We start from the raw sequence: 7,297 nt of genomic DNA on the forward strand, positions 1-7,297 counted from the left end.
AGCAACATTATTACCATGGAAATATATAAAATACAATCAATGGCCACATGTTATTGTGGATGAACCAAATTATAGAAACATAATTTTTGAACCGCCTGTACCAAGCTTGTGGGCCTTTCTTAGGCTGTATAAGGACCCCTTAAAGAGACATACAAAGTTTGGATGTGATGAATCTTAAAACCTCATTGGTGGATGCATGTACATCATTGCATATAAATTATGTATAAGAATATACTTTTAACATCCAAATTATGGATTGGCCATGACTTTGATGATGCAAGCCTTAATAAGATATAGAAAAGGGTTAACTTGACAACTAGGATAAAGGTTTCGTCGTACTCAAGTCTCAATTGTCTGTAATAGTCATCAGTAATAAGGCAATTTTTATAAGCAACCAACAGATTGTTAGTATTCATTTTGTGTTGAAAATATATATAGAGAGGATAACATTCATATATACTGGTACAGAACCTATTTAATACGGTGGTAGCATAAAACCGCATCATTAAAGTGTTTTCGCATTAATATATTAAGAAATCGCATCATCTAACATATTTTTTATTTTTTTGAGAAAGCTTCTATAAAACCGCATTAAAAGCCATTTATTAGTGCATTTACTTCAAAAGCGCATTATTAAACATTCAGTTCCCTATTCCCTCCTAATATTTGGTTCTTGGCGGTGCTTACTTTCAATTTTTTCATTTCCAGCGCCATGCATTTCCTACCAATATCTAGTTCTTCATCCCTCACCCAAACCGTAGATGACACAACAGATGTCGTCGACTTCCACCTCCTGCTTCGGTACAAAATCTGAAAACCCTAGCTTTTGATTTTTTCTGATTTTCTATTAATAAATAGTTAAATGTTTTGATTTTTCGTGTCTTCGCTGATTTCGCTTTGGTTCGTCCTATGCACGCCTCAAAGACCCTTCCCCTGTATGCTTTCTTCTCTAGCCAGTGTATTACCCCGACAATCTCATCGATTTCTACCCACCCGCAGTAAGGTAGCCTCCACGCCGGCACAACAACCCCTTCGAACGGTGTAATTTCATCAAGTGTAAAATTTCTGATTTTAAGCGGTTTAAAGAATGGTAAGTAATAAAAAGCCTCTCCTTCTGTCTTTTAATTCTCTACATGTAGCGTATGATTGTGTGAATGTGATTGTTTCGTACGACCTAATTGATTTGTTTTGGTGGAAACTGAAACATGTATAAATAAGATAAGGTATTAGGAACTTGGGGTTTATCCATTGCACTCTACTTGTTTGTTTAAATGCCTAAGTCATCTCCGAACAACAACAAGCAGTTAACCTTTCTTAGCTGTGGCCTTTTACATCCCTTGATGCCTGTTTTTTCAATAAAACAACTTCCCATTTTATATAGGGTACCACAAGATGTTGTGTCAACAGGTGGGCAAATGTTTTGTTTGTACAGCTTTGATGCATATGTGAAGAGGATCTATTGCTTGATAGGATGCTAAAGAGAAAGTGATAAAATATATATATATATATATATATATATATATATATATATATATATATATATATATATATATATATATATATATATATATATATATATATATATATATATATATATATATATATATATATATATATATATATATATATAACGTTCTTATTCCTGCCATAGATATGATGTTTTAATCCTTAAGGTTTACATTTGAGTTACCTTATTAGGTTCTATTTGTTTAACATTTATAAAGTTAAAATCTAGTTTACAAACGACAGTCAATCAAGGTTTTGGAAATCTAGCAAATGTTTTTTAATGAGTTGATGATGTGTTGTATAGTCACTATATCCAATTGAAAATAGATACAATGATGAACACGTTAGAAAAGAAGCAATAATAGCTCTAAAAACTTGTATTCAAGAAAATCATTTGGCTACAGATTTACTACTTTTGATGATGATAAGGAGGGCAATTTGTGTCTTTTAACCAGACAAGTGATTGGGATAATATTTTGTGTCCAAGCTCTCTACCTTCGGTTTGTGTCTAATCTCTCAACCATTGTTCTTATGATAGAGAATAATTTTTTCCTATATGTTTCACATAGGGATGTAAGCCGTTCTGAAATCGGACCGTCGATTCCGGTTTGGTTTCGTTTCACAAATGTTTGTTATACCATGATAATACAAATTAATTCCATGAATTTTCATGCTTGGTTTCGTGTTCTTTTTACATGCTTAATGCTCTGCAGCTAGAATCAAGTTGAATTAAATTTACCTAATTGAAACAAGACTACAACAATTGAAAGGAGCTAGGGCTCAAATTATTATCTATTTCTCTGTTTTCTAACATTAAATGCAATTTATTTGTTAAATAATTTGAATGTCCTCATTGCATGTATTATGCCATTATATCTTATAAAATTTATGGGTTGATTTTAGTAATTTTGTTTTAGTATTGTAATTTAAGGGGGTTTTATCTATGGTGGAAAAAACTTTTTAGATGCTGCAATTGTTTATCTTAGAAATGCTGCAATACTTTTTTGGTGCGGTTTTTTTTTATTTAAAGGGGCAGTTGTATGATTTAATGAGGCGGTTGTAATCTTCAGGTATGAAAAACCCCATTGGTTTTTTAGTGTGGTTTCCTCATTTTTTTGGTGTGGTTTTAGAACCGCCCTATTAAATATGGGTATTTTTTGATGCGATATTTTTTTGGTGCGGTTCAATACCCGCATCATTTAATCATTTTAACGGCATCAAAAAAAGCTTTATGTACTAGTGATATATGGTGTTTGAGGTACCCATATCTATGAGTTATTTAAAATAAGAGCATTAAACTCGTTGGGACATGTCACTTTTTCAATTTAGATCAACTAAGACCTCTTTAGGTTATGGGGTAAAGGAGCAATACTGGCGACAATTTGTCGCCGCTAAAGCTCGAAAAAAAAGACACGGCATAAGTTCCCTCGTTAGTTGTCGCCGCTATTGACTTTTGTCGCCGCTAAAGGCTAATTGTCGCCGCTAAAGGTCGACGCAAATAACAACCCCTTTCTGCTTTCACAACTTTCATTTGTCTGTGTTTTTATCCATTCTCTTCAAAGATTTTTGCTCAATCGAGTTTCCCAGAGGCTAGAGGACATACCGAAGACACCTATAGACCACTGGAAACTCCCCACTTCCACATCTCCGATGATTTAACTGTGACGTTAATTCCGACACTGTTGTTGTCGATTTCCTTTGTGGTTTGTGTTTTCGTTCCTCATTTCTTCTTTTCCTTCTCTTTTAATGTCGATTTCTACTTGTATTTGTGATTAGTTGCACAAAATTGTTTCATCATAGATTTTTCTCCACTGTGACTGAGGCTACTGTCGTGTTTCCGGCAACCGTATGTTCCTTCTTCCCTCCTTTCTCTTTCTCTTCTGACCAGATTTCCAGACCTAATTGTTTTTTTGTTGGTTTTTGTTGTCTTAAGTTACACCACCACCACCACGCACTGTTGCAACATCGAAGACTACCACCACCAATTGAAAGAGAGCAAAATTTTGGGAACCACAGGTGCATTTTTTGTAATTTGTTATATATATGTGTGTATTTTGTGTGTATATATGTATATATATATATATATATATATATGTGTGTGTGTGTGTGTATATATGTGTGTGTGTATTTCATATATGTGTGTGAAAATTGTGTGTATTTCATATATGTGCATGTATAAAATGTAAAGGTATATGTCTATAATGTATGTATGTATTTATATGCAATTTGGATTGTGTTGATGTTTCTTTATGTGTATAAAAAGTATGTATATATGTGTATAATGTATGTATGTGTGTATTTATATGCAATTTAGAGTGTGTTGATGGTTATTTTATGTGTATAAAAAGTATGTATATATGTGTATAATGTATGTATGTGTGTATTTGTATGCAATTTGGAGTGTATTTGTATGCAATGTGTAAACTACGATGTCATAATGGAAAAAAGAAACAGAAAACAAGTGGGATGTTATTATTGAAAATGTTATTTAAAGTAAATTACTATGATAGTTCGTATGTAATGTGTATTTGTAGAAGGTTAATGTAGTTAGTTGGTTTGTTAATTTGATAGTTTGTTGATATATAGATAAATTGGTAATCGGTGGTTTTTCTTATCATTTGGTAGTTTTTAGTTTGGTTTAAGTTAATAGGTTAAATTAGAAGTTTATATGTTGTTATTTACTATGTAGTTGGTGAATCTTCTATCAATTTCCATCAATTCGAAGAATACTATGGAACTTATAGGAGGGAATGAGGGTGGCGGTGATGACGACACGTCGTATTAGTTTTATCTCTTATTAGAGATTATAGTACAACAAAAATTTATAAGAATTTTGTTATTTATTTTGGTGTATGTATGGTATTATATAACTTGAATGTTATGTAATCGTTTTTCTGCATTTAAGGTATCAGTTTTTCTGCATTTAACGTTATTATGTATCGGTTTTTTGACAACCGAAAATGGTTGCTTTTAAAAAAAAATTAGAAAAGCCAATAGCGGCGACATAGATCATCAGCGGCGACATTATCATTAGCGGCGACACGTATCATTAGCGGCGACACGTATCATTAGCGGCGACTTTTTGAGCAATAGCGGCGACGTGTCGCCGGTAAAGGTATTAGCGGCGACTTTCATGAGCAATAGCGACAATTTTTGCCGCCGCTAATGCCCTTTTTTCTTGTAGTGAAAAGATAATATCGACCGGACACAAATTGAAAACTATTGGATAATACATATAGAATATGATTTATGGTGTAATATTTTTCATGTACTATAACAGTTGAAAAAAATATAAGAAATCAAATATACTCTTATATTTGATTCTTACTTTATCTCTTATAATATTAAATGTTAATATATGTTACATTTAATAATTTATTAATGAAATTGAGAATATTTGAATCCACATGTTACATTTAATTTGGATATAAGGATATTGTAGAAGTATATTTAATTTCTCCAAAAAAAAATATACTCAAATCATAAGCTTCTACATAAATTTTAATGTCATTTAAGACGTACGAACCAAATTGTAACTAAAACAGAAAGCTCGGCACATATTTAGATCCGTAACAAAATTCAATTTAAACAAGTTTAACTATTGAATTATAAAAAATAAAAAAAAATAAAAAATAAAAAAAATAAAATAAAAAAAATAAAAAAATAAAAAAAACTATTTATTATTTCATTTACGTCACAAACTGTTAACGATTTTATGTTGTATTGTAAACATTACATGCATGTTGTATTGTAGAATATAAGTGCCACATTGCAAGAAGTTAGCAGCCAGCTTTATACCAAAATTGTTTCTGGTTTACTCAAATCAGCTACAAATTTCAGTCATCCCTTTCACTTAGGCTTTGCGGCATCTACGGCTAGCACTATAAATTATAAAACGCATACACAACCCCCACCTTTTGTGGCATGGTGATTTGTTACCAATCCAACAGGCTGCATCATGACTCTATCTTCCATCCTTTTTTTTTTTTTTTTTTTTTTTTTTTTTTTTTTTTTTTTTTTTTTTTTTTTTTCCTGCTTCTTCACAATGTGGTGGAGGTGGCCCTCCCCCCCCCCCCCCCCCCCCCCCCACACACACACACACACATGGATCGTGGTCTGAGATGGTGCTGCAGTGTTGGAGATTGGGTGTGTGAGGTGGAAAGTAGCGGGTATACCTCACAACCTTAGGTTCTGTAGTAGGTTCAGGTCCCTTAAAACTCACACTCACACAGTAAAAAACTCACGAATGTAGATAGTGTACATACTGCTTGAACCACTATCATATGGATCTCACAATTTACATTAAATGAGAAACAAATTAACAAACTAGCTACTAAGGTTAATGGGAGTGGAGTCACTAAAGGGCCTCGCTAGGAACAACACCGCCCCCTAGCTCTCGCTAGGGACTGGATAAGATACACTCGTCATCAGCTGAGAGAGAGACATTATTGTCGATATCTACCTCCTTCTTATGGTACCCTGTCTTAATGAGATCCTCAAAGTCTATTGTTGCTACTGTTGTTATATACTATACTTAACAGAGCATTGTTTAAGCGGATTAGGTGTTTCCATAAACACTTAAGCTTAGACGGAAGGAGCGAGAGGTAACCTAGCAACTAGTTTAGACCATATCTTACTAGTAGGCATCATGTCCTCAAGGATATCAGGGAGGCTCACTAAGGTGACACTAGAGCGGGAAGACATTCTAGTTGGAGCTGAAGTTGTTGCACTCGGAGAAGTACAAGAGACTCTTGTAAACCCTACTTCTAGTTGTTGGCACGACTAGGGTCCAGGTAGAGGTAGGTGTAGGGTAAGAGGTCTAGGAGTCATCATAGCACATGTACGAGCAAAATTGGTATAACTAAGCTCTAACTCTAAACGAGGTCGTGGTCTGGGTTGAGATTGCGTACAAGTTCCTACAACAAATATGGTTACTCAAGAATAATCAATTGATGAGATTGCTCAGGATCTGCAAGCTACATTGTAGAATCTAAATGTTCTGGACCGAGATGCACTATAGAATGTGAAAGGTGGTAACATGGTTGATGAAGAGGAAGGCTTTGGATATAGTATCTCAGTTCCAATTTCTGACCCTAGTGTTGCACTAAGCATTATGTAAACGACAAATGATGAGGTAATTGTTACAAGACGTTCATGACTTGTAAAACACAAACGTGTCGTGGGGACGTTGATCCTATCGTATCATCAATGTGGATCACGGAGATAGAGGAAACATTAGATACTAGTAAGTGTGGAAATAAGGACAATATGGTTTATGTCGTGACAATGTTTAAAAATGAGGCTTTATACTGATGGGGAGGGTAAAACCAATTAGGGTGTCGGATACAACCAATATGATGTCATGGGATGAGTTTGCAAGAATCGTTAGAGAGATGTTTTGTCCTCGAACGGCGATCAAGAAGTTAGAGGAAGAATTCTTGAGATTGGAACAAGGAAATGTGACAGTGAGATACTATACTAGCACCAATAAGGATGAAAGAATTTATTTAGCAGTTGGAGGATTTGCTTGATAATGTTTTTATCCGACATACTACATCACCATGGGGTGCACTAGTAGTGCTCGTCACGAAAAAAGAGGGGGTGATATATATACGCATGGATTACCAAAAGTCAAAGAAGGTGTAAGATCGTTACGTATTTTGGAAGATTAACGTTGTCACTTATTGACTAAGTTGTATGTAAGGAAGGAACCAAGTAAGATTTATTTGATGAGGATTGATGTAACCTTCGGTGTATTGGGTGGACTGAAGAGGATTCAGAAGAATCCTAG

The 7,297-nt window shown here is 34.2% G+C and overlaps 1 long non-coding RNA gene across 2 annotated transcripts; it reads left to right on the plus strand.

Moving 5' to 3' along the window:
- The first annotated feature begins 562 nt into the window (after positions 1-562).
- Positions 563-4,442, plus strand: LOC111899733 (uncharacterized). Of its 2 annotated transcripts, XR_006190654.2 has the most exons (3): positions 563-801; positions 925-1,090; positions 4,196-4,442. It is a non-coding gene; the product is annotated as an uncharacterized LOC111899733 (long non-coding RNA). The 2 variants fall into 2 exon arrangements; XR_006190653.2 differs by lacking the exon at positions 4,196-4,442 and having other exon boundaries at positions 925-1,125.
- The last annotated feature ends 2,855 nt before the right edge of the window (positions 4,443-7,297 follow it).

This window comes from Lactuca sativa, chromosome 4 (assembly GCF_002870075.4).
Source record: "Lactuca sativa cultivar Salinas chromosome 4, Lsat_Salinas_v11, whole genome shotgun sequence".
NCBI lineage: Eukaryota > Viridiplantae > Streptophyta > Magnoliopsida > Asterales > Asteraceae > Lactuca > Lactuca sativa.